Genomic DNA, 13,991 nt, shown 5'->3' with positions numbered 1-13,991 from the left:
TATTAATCAACCCCAAGACTCTAAAACGCCAAACCAGCAGATCTTTAGAGCTGCAATTAAAACTGTGTTTAATGTGGGAGCATTAATGGATGCTCATGCTCTGTTACTAACTGCTGAATATAAATAGCACAATGTACTTCAGGTTCTCTCCTGAGTATAATACTCAGATGCCCCAAAATATCATGTCTCCAAAGACTCTGTATGTGACTGTAAGAGAACTGTGATGGCAGCATTCAGTAGGTTACCAAGATCAAAGAACTTACAAAACTGCCTATTCCTAGAGTAACTGAATTAGTTTTCCAACCTGACAGCAGAATACTGTAATAATTCTGAACAATCTAAGCCATGGCAACACATTCATTTGGAAGGACAGTCAGAAACTCAGTTATCACTCCAGAACCAGGCTTTCCTACTGTTCTGTTTTATTTGAGAAAAAGAAAGCTTTCCAGAGAGAGAACATTACACTAAGAGTAATGTTTATAGAAAGTTGGACAATTTCAAATCCATTCTCTAGAAAGTAATATGTCCAAACTGCAAATAATCACCATATTCAGAAAGGACATTAGTATTCTGTAAAGAATAGTTTAGCTGCTCCTTTAGCAGTGTACAGTGAGAAAAATCCTCGGAAAACTATATATCAAGTAGTAGTTTTACTCACAATGGAAAATACAAGTCTCTCCCAAAGTACTCCCAACAGTAACCTCAGATATCTCACACAAGTTCTGGTTTTGGAGAACTATATCACAGTTCAAAGGATGACAGGATGTTAGGGGTTGGAAGGGACCTCTGGAGATTGTTGAGTCCAACCCCCCTGCCAGAGCAGGACCATATAATTTAGCATAGGTCACGCAAAAATGCGCCCAGGCAGGTCTTCAAAGTCTCCAGAGAAGGAGACTCCACTACCTTTCTGAGGAGCCTCAGTGCTTTGTGACCCTTACAGTAAAGTTCTTCCTCATGTTGAAGTTGAAATTCCTGTCCTGTAGTTTACATCCATTGCCCCTTGTTCTGTCACAGGGCACAAGTGAGAAGAGGCTGTCCCTTCCTTCTTCACACCCACCACTCATATATTTATATACATTTATTAGATCCCCTCTTAGTCTTCTCCTCTCCAGACTAATGAGCCCCAGGTCTCAGACTTTTCTCATAAGGCACATGCTCCAGTTCATTAATCATCCTTGTAGCCCTCTGTTGGACTCTCTCAAGTAGATCCCTGTCCCTCCTAAACTGGGGAGCCCTGGCAATGTCTGTACAGCCTTCAGGAGTATCAGCTAAGCCTCCCAGTTTGGTATCATCAGCAAACTTGCTGAGCAGACACTGTCACCTCATCAATGTCATTGATAAAGATGTTGAACAGGACCAGACCCAGCACTTATACCTGGGGGATTCCACTAGTTACAGCTCTCCAGCTGGATGTGGTACCACTGATCACCACTCTTTGCACTCTACTGTGTAACCAGTTCCTAATCCATCTCACTGTTCTTCTGTCCCACACCTCCTGAGCTTACTCACAAGAATGCTATGGGAGACAGTCTCAAAAGCCTTGCTAAGGTGAAGGCGGACTATATCCACTGCATCTACCCATTCAGTTATGATATTATAGAATGCTATCAGATTGTCAAGCATGATTTCCTCTCTTCCTCTTCTTCTCTTCCAAGTGCCTAGAGATGACCTCTGGGATGAGCCACTCTACCATTTTTCCAGGCTGCCCAGTTTCCTGGAACCTCTTTCTTGCCTTTTTGAAGATTGGAGTGGCATTGGCTTTCCTCCAGTCCCTAAGCACCTCTCCTGTTTGCTATGATTTTGCAAAAATTATGGAGAGTGGTAGAGCAACAACATCAGACAGTTCTCTCAGCACTCTTGGGTGCATCTTGTCAGGGCCCATGGACTTGTGTATATTCAATTTGTGTAACTGGTCCCTAACTCAGTCTTCATTGACTAGTGTAGAGTCTTCCCTCATTCAGGCTTTCTCTCCTTCATCCAGGGTCTGGAGTTCACAGGGGCTGGTCTTAGGAGTAAAGACTGAAGCAAAGAAGATATTTAGCAACTCTGCCTTCTCTGTATCCTCAGTTATTAGGGCTGCCACTTCACTCAGCAGTGGAGCCACATTTTCCCTATTCTTTCTTTTCCTACTGATATATTTTAAGACACCCTCCTTGTTCTCTTTTAATTCCTTTGCCAGTTTTAGTTCTAACAGGGCTTTGGCCTTCCTTGTTGCCTTCTTATATGCCCTCACAAGTTCTCTATAGTCCTCCCAAGTGACAAGTCCCTTCTTCCATGACCCGCAAATTTCTTTCTTCTATCAGATTTCTTTCAGAAGCTCCTTGCTCCTCCATGTAGGTCTTCTAGCACATCTACCTGATCATTTACTCAAGGGAACACACCTATCTTGGGCTTGAAGGAAGTGACATTAAAAAAAATCACCAACTTTCCTGGACTCCTTTACCCCCAAGAGTCTTAGCCCATGGGATTCCTGTAAGTAGATCTTTGAAGAGTACAAAGTTAACCCTGTGGAAGTCCAGGGCTGTAATCCTACTTATGGACCTGCTTCTACCTTGTCACCAAGGCTGCTCCCAGCCTTAATGTCTCCCACCAGCCCTTCCTTATTAGTTTATACAAGGTCCAGCATTGTGCCACTCTTAGTTGGTTTCTCCACTACCTGCATCAAGAAGTTATCATCAACACACTGCAAGAGTCTTTTGGACTGAATGCACTTACCTGTGTAGGCTTTTCATTAAATATCAGGGTGACTGGAGTCACACATGAGTACCAAGGTGTATGTTCTAGAAGCTACCTCCAGTTGACTGCAGAAGGCCTCGTCAACGTTCCTGGTTTGGTAGTCTATAGTAGACACCTACAACAGTTTCATTCCCTTTTTCATGTCCCTTAATTCTTACCCATAAGCTTTCAACCTGTTCTACCTTCCCCAGACAGAACTCAATACATTTCATTTGCTCTCACACATAGAAAGCAACACCACCACCTTGTCTTGTTGGTGTGTCTTTTCAAAACAGTACATAGCCATCCATGACACCACTCCAGTTGTGGGAGCTGTCCCACCATGTTTCAGTGATTGTAGTTATGCCATAGTCATGCAACCTAACACAGGTCTCCAAATCTTCCTGCATATTCCCCATATTCCATGCATTGGTATATGAGCTTTTCAGAGAGGGATTTAAGACATTTGTTTTCACTCTTGCTACCTGTCCATTCCCAGTCACTTCTGTGGTTACTAACCTATGAGTGAGCCCTCTTTTTTATTGTTGCTTATACCACCATTAGCTACCATAATCCATCCCTCAAGTGGGACAGCAGATTGAAAGCCATCCTTAGGCTCTTCTCTAGTGAGCCTGGTTTTACCCTCTTATCGCTTTGAGTCTAGTTTAAAGCCCATTCAACAAGCCCTACTAACTCCTGGTGCAAGGATCCTTTTCCCCCTTTGAGAAAGGTGTACTCCATCTGCTGCCAGCAACCAGGTACCATAAACTTCCCTGCGATCAAAGAACCCAAAATTCTAATGATGACACCAGTCTCTGAACCATGCATTAATCATGTGTGTTTTTCACCCTCTTTTCAGTGTTTTTCCCTACCACTTGAGGGATTGATGAAAACACCACCTGTGTATACAAGCTTTCAAGTAGTCACCACAATGCCTTGAAGTCCTTCTTAACTGCCTTTGGACTTATCTTTGCAACCTCATCATTACCAACCTGGATAACTAACAAAGGGGAATAATCAAAGGGCTGAATTTTCTGAATGAAAAGGCACTTGCACAGCCCATGGAGATTAAAAAGTATAGCTTAACAGGAAGGTAAAAGAATGCCTCATTTTAAAATCTGCCTGCATGTCCTCTGATATTTTACATATGATTGTTTTCTTCATTTATATGACTACATATGAAGAACAATTCACCTAAAGGCAATGGAATTAAACCACTAGAATGAGTCCCTGAAGATCAAACATTCTTTTTAGCATGTGTATTGCACAGTTTTATCTATTTTGCTAAAGTACTGTCATTTTGAAGGTAGATTCCATACTGTCAAATACTTTCTTACTTGTTAGAAAGTCACCTTTAGAGAAATAAGTCACTTTTGCAGAAATAATAAGCATTATTTCCTGAAAATAATTGGAAAGGAGTAATTTCAGGAGGAAAGAATAATTTCAGTAACAACAAATAACAAATATTTCTCCCATCTGTTTTGCTAGTTGAAAGATTTAGGGAGACTATCAAAATGAAACAGGAAGGAGTACTAATACAATCCCATTCATGTAGCAATTGCAAAATGAAAAGACAAATGCATTGCACCACTAAATATGAAGCCTTTATGTAGTAAAGTTCAAAAAAACCCACACAACTGCTACATCAGAAGTGAAATACATATTTCTTCTCCATTTCCCTTGCTTTCAGGAAGAGTTAAGACCATTAAGTATTGAAGTGCTAGCAAACAGGCTGGCTCTGCAGCTACTCTGGTTGCCCATATCTTACTACATCTTCCCTGTGTTAAACCAGCACATGGTAGAAAGCTGTAAAGAGACTCCTGCTGTCAGTCTTACAAACAGTAGCAACTTTGAAATTAAATTTGAGCCATACTCTTCACCCAAAAAATTACGGCTAGAAGCTGAGAGAAAAAGTTTTTGATGGAAGCAGCAGGGAAGAGGACAGGGCAGGGGAGAAGACAGGAGGGGGAATGCAGATGCAAGGAACCAGTAACATAAAATGTATTTTATAGTATTACAAAGAATGGCTTGAAGTTCTAACAGGAGATGAGTCCCTTGTCCCTGAGGTCAGTGTAGAAAGTATACCCTTCAGTTCATCTAAATTTGTGATTCCTGAAATGGCTTGTGACTGCCATACACTTAAAATTCAAGGTTGGAAACAAGAGGTCTTAAGTATGTATTGCTTCTTCCCTAAAAGTTGTTCAAAAGTCAACATAATTTAAGGTATCATAAAACACGGAAGATTTGTTTCTGTGAAATTTAGTACTGTTTTATCTTTTCCTTTCCAACTGTTCCTCTATTTCATGAGCTGACATCAGCAAAATCCTTCAACCAAAATGCACACAGGCTTTTTATTTAATTTATCATCCAACTTTCAGAAACAAAAATGTTGTGGGAATATCTTGAGCTAAACAATTTGGATGGATGAGGGAAATAACAAAGTCAGCATCATAGATGAGATTGCAATCCAACAGCAAGGAAGATAATACAGAAAAAACTTGCCAATTGCCTTTTCCCAATAAAATGAACAGAACCACAGACCTCTAAGAGTAATGAAAACAACCTACTGTGTCATCATTTTATGCAAGAAAGGAAGTGAGAAGATTAGGCTAAAACTCCTACAATAATATGGATTTTTTTCAGCTGACAAAAGCAATACTATATAAAATCTTTTCTGTGCTTTATTTCTAATTACCTTCTATCCTTTAATGAACAAGAAAGCACTTGATCTTGAAAGTCCTTGTGCAGTCAAAACTCCCACTAAAATTAATGGGACATTTTTTCCAGCCTAAGAGCTCTGAGATCAGTCCTCAAACTTAGCTCTTTATAAGCTTCTTCCATTAATCAAACTTCTTAGCTTTTTCTTCTCATTTTCTGCTAAGATCATGTGTTAAGAAATACAGACTCTAGAAATCATAACCTTGTCTGAAGAAGACAGTCTGCTGTACTTTGCTATCCTCAAAAGTTTATCTCAATCTCACAAGTAAAACTCCAATTCTGAAGAACCTTGGTTACCACCACACTGAATACTTATTTTCGGCCTCTTCCAGGAGTTCATACAGACATTGTCAGACAGTGCATATGGAAGTTAAGCTGAGTGAATTACACAACTGAAATGTGTGTACACAAACTTTCTAATCAGCAAAACCTCTCTGAAACTAATAGACCATAATGTAAGGGACTCTGAACAGCCTTGTTTCTCACTGAGACTCGGTGATCATTTCTCCCATTTAGCCTCACTGAATCTGCAACATATGTCTGACATTTCAGTGCCGAAAAGGAATAAAATGAAATCCTTATCTGTATATCCTGGTAAATCACTTTGATTTGAAGGCTGTTGGTCATTCATTTCAGGAAAATGACAATTCTTATGCTGTTTAAAAAAAACAAAAACAAAAGGAAAAAACAAAGGAAACCAAAACAACAACAAACCAACAACACAACAACATATAGTAAGAAACTTTTATATTCAAAATAATTTACTGTCTTTTCGACTGTAATACAGTAGCATCATTACCCCCCCATAATTCTCAATTTTCTCCCACTGTAACCTGTCAAATCAGTTAATACTAACAACAGTGTCCTAAGAAAAACTATGAGACTTGTTTATGGCTGGCCATTAATAGGCCTTAGCAAGAATAATTTGCCTTGTTCATTTTTTACACTTCAGCAGCATAGCAGCATAAATATGTGAGAGAACTGACAAGACAGCACAGCATTTAATTGCTCCTTTAGAGAGCCTGTGAGAGGCTATACTGCACTGGCACAGGTCTGTGTGGATTCTCACACAGGTTTATACCTTCCTGTGAAGATACTGTAATATCTGCATAGATTCTGTAACACTTCCTTCATTTACAAGGAACTGAAGAATAACAAACTATTGACCTTTTAATTACAGTGAAGAAATAAAAGATCCAGCAGATGATACCATAATATCCTCATAGAAAAGCTCAGGAAGTGTGGCATAGGTGGTTGGTATGTGAGGTGGATTGAAAAATGGCTTGACAACGGAGTTCAGAGGGTTGTCATCAGTGGCACAGAGTCAAGATGGAGGCCTGTGGTGTTCCCAAGGGATCAGTACTGGGTCCAGTTTTCTTCAATATCTTTATCAATGACCTGGATAAGGGAATTGAGTGCACCCTCAGCAAGTTCGCTGATGATACAAAACTGGGAGGGTGGCTGACATCCCATCAAGCTGTGCAGACATCCAACAAGATCTGGACAGGCTGGAGAACTGGGTGAAGGCAAAGTTCATGAAGTTCAATAAGGACAAGTGCAGGGTCCTGCATCTGGGAACGAATAATAACAAGCACTAGTACAGGTTAGGGGCTGCCCTGCTGGAAAGCAGCTCCATGGAGAAAAAGATCTTGGAGTCCTGGTGGACAGTAAGTTCTCCATAGAGCAACAATATGCCCTTGTGGCCAAGAGAGCCAATGGTATCCTGGGGTGCATTAAGAAAAGTGTGTCCATCAGATCCAGGGAAGTTCTTCTCCCCCTCTACTCTGCCCTAGTGAGACCACGCCTGAAATACTGTGTCAAATTTTGGGCTCCCCAGTTCAAGAGAGACAGGGATCTGCTGGAGACAGGCCAGTGGACAGCCATGAGGATGATAAGACTTAAGACTGAGAGACCTGGGGCTGTTTAGCCTTGAGAACAGAAGACTGAGAGAGGATCTCATCAATGTCTATAACTATCTCAGGGGTGAGTGTCAAGTGGAGGGGGCCAATCTCTTTTTGGTGGTGTGCAGTAATAAGACAAGGAACGATGGACACAAACTTGAATATAGAAGGTTTCACCTCAACATGAGGAGAAACTTCTTTACAGTGAGGGTGACAGAGCACTGGAACAGGCTGCTGTCCTGAACAGACAAAAAAGCCTCAAAAATGCTCTGAACCAGACAATGAGGCAGAAGCTAGTAGGTCTGGTTTTTCAGGCTTCTCTGAACATGTTTCAGAGCTAGAGTGAGCCAGGTGGGTGTGCTTCTGGCCACGTTTGGAAAGCAGGCTTTCTATATGTTGCAATATCAGGGTTTTACCCCTAGATTGGTGTTGTCACTGGCCATCATTGTCTCAGGAAATCTGTAAGTACTGGTCCAAAGAGCCAGAGCCTTGTCTTGCAATTGTCCATGCTCTGGAAGGAACCACAAGCTTCACTTGGAAGCCAAACTGTGTTTCAGTTTACCCAGATAAGACAGCAAAGACCCCTCGCTGTTTTCAGTGTTGTAAAGCCTGGGAACAGACACGTGTCTTGCCGGGCTGAGAGACGAAACCCCAGAGGAGCTGAGTCCCCAGGACAGTTTTTTTTGACTGGAGCAAGGAGTGAGCGCTGCTGCAAAAGGATTGCAGCAGAGGAACCTCCTTTCTACAAAGTTTTCAGCTACAAACCCTTCAGGAGCAAATCCTGCCTCAGCAATAAGCTGCAGATGCCAACAGAAAGTGAAACTGTACTCCTGCACCTTCCACATGGTCGATGCCATTTTGGTTTTGTCTAGATCTTAGCGTGTGCCACGAGGTACCAGGATCAGTGAGTAATTAAATATCTGATTTTTATAAGCATCTATTGAAGGTCTGTTGCCCTAGGGAATTCTGGAGTGTCGTGTCCCCCCCCCTTTAAACTTTAGAGTTTAAAGTGCTGTTTGTTGTTTCTGGATTTTTGTACATATTGTTTAAATTTTTACTTGTTCCTGCTGGTGAGGTATCTGTTCCACGACTGAACATCTCGAACCTGTAAATAGGTTTTATTTAATATTTTTCAAAGGATTTTTTATGATAAATAAAATTATTAGTTTTCATTAATCACTCTGCTTATTGAATATTAAAATAACCATTTTATTGACTATAACAGCTGCCCAGAGAAGTTGTGGAGTCTCCTTCTCTGGAGACTTTCAAAACCTGTCTGTATCCATTCCTGTGCAGACTACCCTAGGTGATTCTGCTTTGGCAGGGGGGGTTGGACTTGATGATCTCTGGAGATCACTTACAACCTCTAACATTCTATGATCCTATGATTTTATGATAGAAAGAAGGAGAAATAAGGATGATGAAGCAATTTGCACTTTGACATATATATACACATACACACAAAATACCTCCACCATAAATGTTCAGTTGAAGATGCGGCACCAGCTAAGTCCTTGCCAACTAATTGGGTTCTCTTTGCCAGCTGTCATGGTTTAAATTGATGTTGACATTCTTTTGCCTACATCTTCCCTTTATTTTTAAATGCTGTAATGTACAAGACTCTGAACCACACATTAAAATATTAAATAAATAAAATATTACATAAATAATACTGGGTTGCTCATCACAGGAGAGGAAAAAACCCACCAAAAGTTAAAAGCAGCAAAAACATCACTTACAGAGATAAGCAATTTTGCTTCCTTTCAAAAGCAAAAGCAACAAAAAGCCCTACCCAGGCACAATCACTTTCTAAAGGATGAAGCACAATCATGAAAGACAAATTGCAATTTATTAAAAAGACTGAAAGTAAGAATATAATGTCAGTGTTAGAACTGAAAGGTTCACAAGACATGCAATTATTTTCCTGTGTGAGCAATTAAGTATGCTTTAAAAAAGACAAATGAACATTTTGTTAGCTAAAGAAACTAAGGACATTTTTCACTGCCTTTTATTTCTTTTTTTGAGAAAAAAAAATGAAGAAAAAACCCAACACACACACACACACACACACACACACAAAACAACCCTAAACGGGACCCTACTCTAGATTCTGACTGCACTGGTGTATGCATCCTTCCTTACAGAACAGCAGAGAAATGTCTTGGAGACGGTCTCAGTCCAGAGAGGGGAAGAGACTCAAGTTCTTTTGAATATTCCTGTGTTGTGAAATTAGAGGCACAAATGAGGCCAAAATATCAACAGCTAGACTATTTATTACACAAATAAAGTGGATGGATCTGAAGGAGAAAGAGAATAGAGAATGAGAGAGAGAAGAGGGAGAGAGAAGAGGAAAGGAATTATATTACCACAACCCTCACCCCCCAAGACAGTTTGAGTCTGTGGAGGAAAGGTGCTGCAGCTTTGGATGTAGAGATATTGTGTCTGTAGAGGAGGAGTGATGTAGCTTTGGCTGTAGAAGAGTTGTTGTCCTCTGAGCAGCCTCTTCAGCAACCTGGGTTGCAGCAGGCGTAGCTTAGGACATGGAGAGAGGGTTCCTCTTGGTCTGCTTCTTCCAGGCTCCATGGTGATGTCTTGTCATTTTTTCTCTCCTGGTATTCTCTCCATTTTTCTTCAGAGCAGCATTGCCCTGGTCTTTTCCTTCTCTCATGTTTTCCTTCTCTCATGTTTTCCTTCTCAGCAGCATTGTCCAGGTCTTTTCCTTCTGTGTTTCCCTTCTTCCAAGCCAGTAGTTGCTCAGAACTTTTATAGAGTTTTCAGGTGTGTATATTCCAGAAAGTATCAATTGGCCTCTGCCCATTTCCAGGACAGCTGCAGTCTCATAAGCAATCCTTATCTATGCATCTTCCCAAGAGTCCTTCCAGTGGCTCTGCCCAATACACATCAGCTTTGTCTGGACAAGCAGCAAAGGTGGTTTTATCTTTGTTGAGTCACATCAGGAGACAAGATTTAGTCCATCACAGAGATCATAGTGAAGTCCTACCCCACCAGAATAGAAGCAAAAAGTGCAGTTCTGATTCTTGGAGTGTGTGCACTCCTCTGTGCAATCTCTGTGCTTGCAACATAATACTCTATGATATCAATACCTGACTGTTAGAGTCATGTCACTTAGCCACCACTGCCTCGCAGCCCTGTGTTCCCTGCCTTTGTCCTGGACTCCTTTGTTAAATAAATTTCTTGTACTTGACTATTAACTGTTAAAATGAGATGTAAAGAGGAACTAATATTGCAAAGACAGTGCAAACATAACATCAAGTTCACCTTTCATATTCTACAGTGAATTTGTTGCTCTTATCTATTTATTCTCTATGTAATGTCTAATTAACACCGATCTCCTGATGTCAGACCATTTGATTGGTATAAAACTTCATGTAAGGTTCTGAATATATAATTTCAACAGAAGACTGCTTATTTTGAAGCCAGATAACTAGATGCAGTCTACACTTAAAGACAACATAATCTAATTATTAACTAAAAACCTCTTGGTAGTTTTAGTGCAGTTCAGTTCTTTATGACTAAAATGGATCTGGACTGTTATCGATGACAGGATGTAACTCGTTTTAGTCATAAAAGATTGTATTATCATCCTGCAAATACATTTTTATGGTTTGGGTTTGCTTTTTTAGTGTTGCCTAAAATTATGATTTTAGAGGTCTTCCATACTCATCCCAAGGGCACAGGAAACACATGGTCAACTAAGACAAAGAATAATGAGCGGCTAACAGGTGACCACTATTTAGACTTTCCACGTGAAATAAATTGGTGGTTTCCATTTAGCTCAAAGCAGATGTGATTTATCTATGAAAAAAGTACAAACAAACAAAAAAAAACCCCACCCAACAAACAACACACAAACAAGCAGACTATTTGTCACGCTAAGGTCAAAAAGATCAAACCCCTACCCAACCTACGCTGACTGTCTCTTTGTGCTGATGTTTATTGCGCTGCATCTATTCTATGGATCTACTCTGGCAAGAGTGTTTTTCAGGTGAAACTACAGAAGGATCAGCTATATCAAAGCATATCAGCATCTGGGGAATAGCTTGCAGCCACAGTATTAAGTTAGCAAACTATACACAACAACAAAAAGAAAAAAAGAGCATACATTTGTAATTTCCAGATGTTTCTAAATGTTAAGTGACAGCATGCTAAACAAAAATTAAACAAGCAAACCAAAAAAAAACAAACCCAACAACAAAGTGGGGAAAAAAATAAAGAGGAAACAAAACCCCAAATGGAATATATCTTTATAATTCACAAAACCTCTCTCTCGTTTTCTCTTTCTCTCAGAGGCAGCCTATTATGTTGCAAAGGACAATCCTGTATACCTCAGAAAAGAACTTGAGTCTGGTGGGAAGACTCTTAGTCATATGAACCTACATTTTATTAAAATCCCAAAGGTAGATATGACTCAGTTTCAAAATTGGCATTATGATTCAATATACTAATTTCTCCCAATTTAACGCTTTTACTCCAGTCCTGTGAATTCTATACTCTTAAATCCATGCTGGGAATAAAAATATACCTGAGACTTCCTGGTAATGATTTGCATAGCTAGCACAGCAATTTACTGTTATGAAGTGAACAAACTATGAAAGAAGCAGAAGTCTTATGGTTGAGAAGGAAGGGTATAGTTAATTATTGTTGCCATTCAAAGAAAATAAGGGAAAACTTCTGATAATAGTCAGAAGAAATTCATAAGAAGTTCATGATCGGTTTATTTTTCTTACTACAAAGAATAGTGATAAAATAATCCTAATAAAGATCATCAGGATATCAAAAAAAAACAACCAACAACAACAACAAAGCAATGCTTGAAAGGAATTTCAGAAGTTACCCTCATTACAGTGCCTAGGTTATGATTGACTAAGCCCACTGTTAGTAACTTCCCTTTCATAAACTCAAAAAATACTTTGTCAAGATTTACATAAAGAACCTACATTGTTACAGACACTCCTATTCAATTATTCATATACCTTGTTTCTAGTAAGTCTAATCTTATTTTCTCTTCTGTCTGTATGTCACAAATTTTATTCCAGTTCTTAAGTGATGTTAGTATTAGAAGGAAAGGAAGAGGTTGTGCTGAGGTTTAACACATTACGTATTTAGTAATACAATTAACACAGCTGCTAGCCTAATCAATCAAAGGCTGATTCATACCCTAAGATAGCTTAACTGATCTGTATTGATCCCATTATCATCTAATCTATCCATATTAAGGAAAAGAGAAATGACAGCTTCCCTATTGTGCTTCATACACATTACCACCTCTAAAACCACACAAGGTAGTTTTCAATCTCCTAAAAATATTTCCAATTCTACAAAAGTCAAGCTTAAAGTGAAAACAAGTCAATAAATAAGTGCTGTCTTTGCAGTAATTTGGGTAGCAAGTATGTTCCACTCACATTAAAGGACAAGCTAAAAAATATTTTTCGAGTTAATGCCAAACCAAACTGAAAGGTCTAAAACCTTGCCTTGTTATACCATCCCACACTAATCCTGACATTGCCAGCATTTGATTACTATCAATGAGTATTACAATATAATATAATTAGCAATGGCGATATTACCACACATATTATAAACAGCCCTGCTCTACTGCCTTTAAATTAGTTTTATAAGCATGTTAATAACATACCATTAAGCATCAATACAAATCCTTGACAGCTTCTTGAAAAAAGATTATGCATGTCTAAGCAATTTTCTCATATGCAGGTATTCTTTAGAAAACATGTTGTCACTATCCCATTAGCTCAAAAGGGAGTGTATGCATAAAAGAACTTCTGCTCAAGAAGTCTGACTGCTAGCCAGGAAAGCATATGTTCAATAGTCTGTATTTACTGCTGGCTGAGATAGGGTTGTAGGTAGCACAGCATCAAATGAATCTCTTCTTTAAAAGATGTCTAGCAGTGCAGTGAATGTTTTTCATTTTCAAAGGAGGAACCCTTTGAATGGAAAAAAAAAAAAAAAAAAAAAAAGAAGAAAAAAAAGCCACTCATTTTGACAGCATTTCAGCAGGGACTGATGGAATGAAAACAGAGTAGATTAACAGATATGCAGGGCAAACATCTTCAGTCTGATCCAAAGTCTCTGAAGTCCAGTAGAATTTGGATGCTGTCCTAAACTAGTCGCCCTCCTGAATCCATTTACGAAGAAAGTAATCCAGAAAAACTCAAACCCAACCCAACCCAATAAAACCCAACAACTCACTAAAACCAAAGCCAACATTAAATTCATGTACTTTTGCTGCATATCTTACCATAATTTAAGGGTGCCCAACTTCCTACAGTAAAATGCTATGTTGTTGGCAAAGCTAGAAACACAGTCTGTAACTCAATTTTCCAACTTGTATTATGCTGATCTGGCCTCTGGAAATGCCACCTCTTTTATTATACATGGAGCCTAGCATAGGTGTCTGTCATTTTGCTGTTGAAAAGTTCAGCAAGAGGAATCCTATGATCAGTGTTCAAAGATACGTTCCATACACTCAGACAGTTGGCTGATTTGATTCCCTTTCCATTTCGTGCAGAACTATTAGCTTATTAAGAAATTCAGAATGCAAATAAGTATCCTTAGCACTATGGTATGATGCATACAAGAGTAAATAACAATCTGATTTGTCAGGTTAAATCATACAAG

The 13,991-nt window shown here is 39.3% G+C and overlaps 1 protein-coding gene across 1 annotated transcript in view; it reads right to left on the bottom strand.

The window, feature by feature from the left end:
* Positions 1-13,991, bottom strand: part of LOC137455675 (protocadherin-9-like) — an 810,686-nt gene that overhangs the window by 464,814 nt on the left and 331,881 nt on the right.

The sequence above is a fragment of the Melanerpes formicivorus genome, unplaced genomic scaffold (genome assembly GCF_026170545.1).
Source record: "Melanerpes formicivorus ecotype bairdi unplaced genomic scaffold, bMelFor1.0.p_v2 SCAF_104, whole genome shotgun sequence".
NCBI lineage: Eukaryota > Metazoa > Chordata > Aves > Piciformes > Picidae > Melanerpes > Melanerpes formicivorus.
This window is presented reverse-complemented; position numbering and strand designations above follow the sequence as displayed.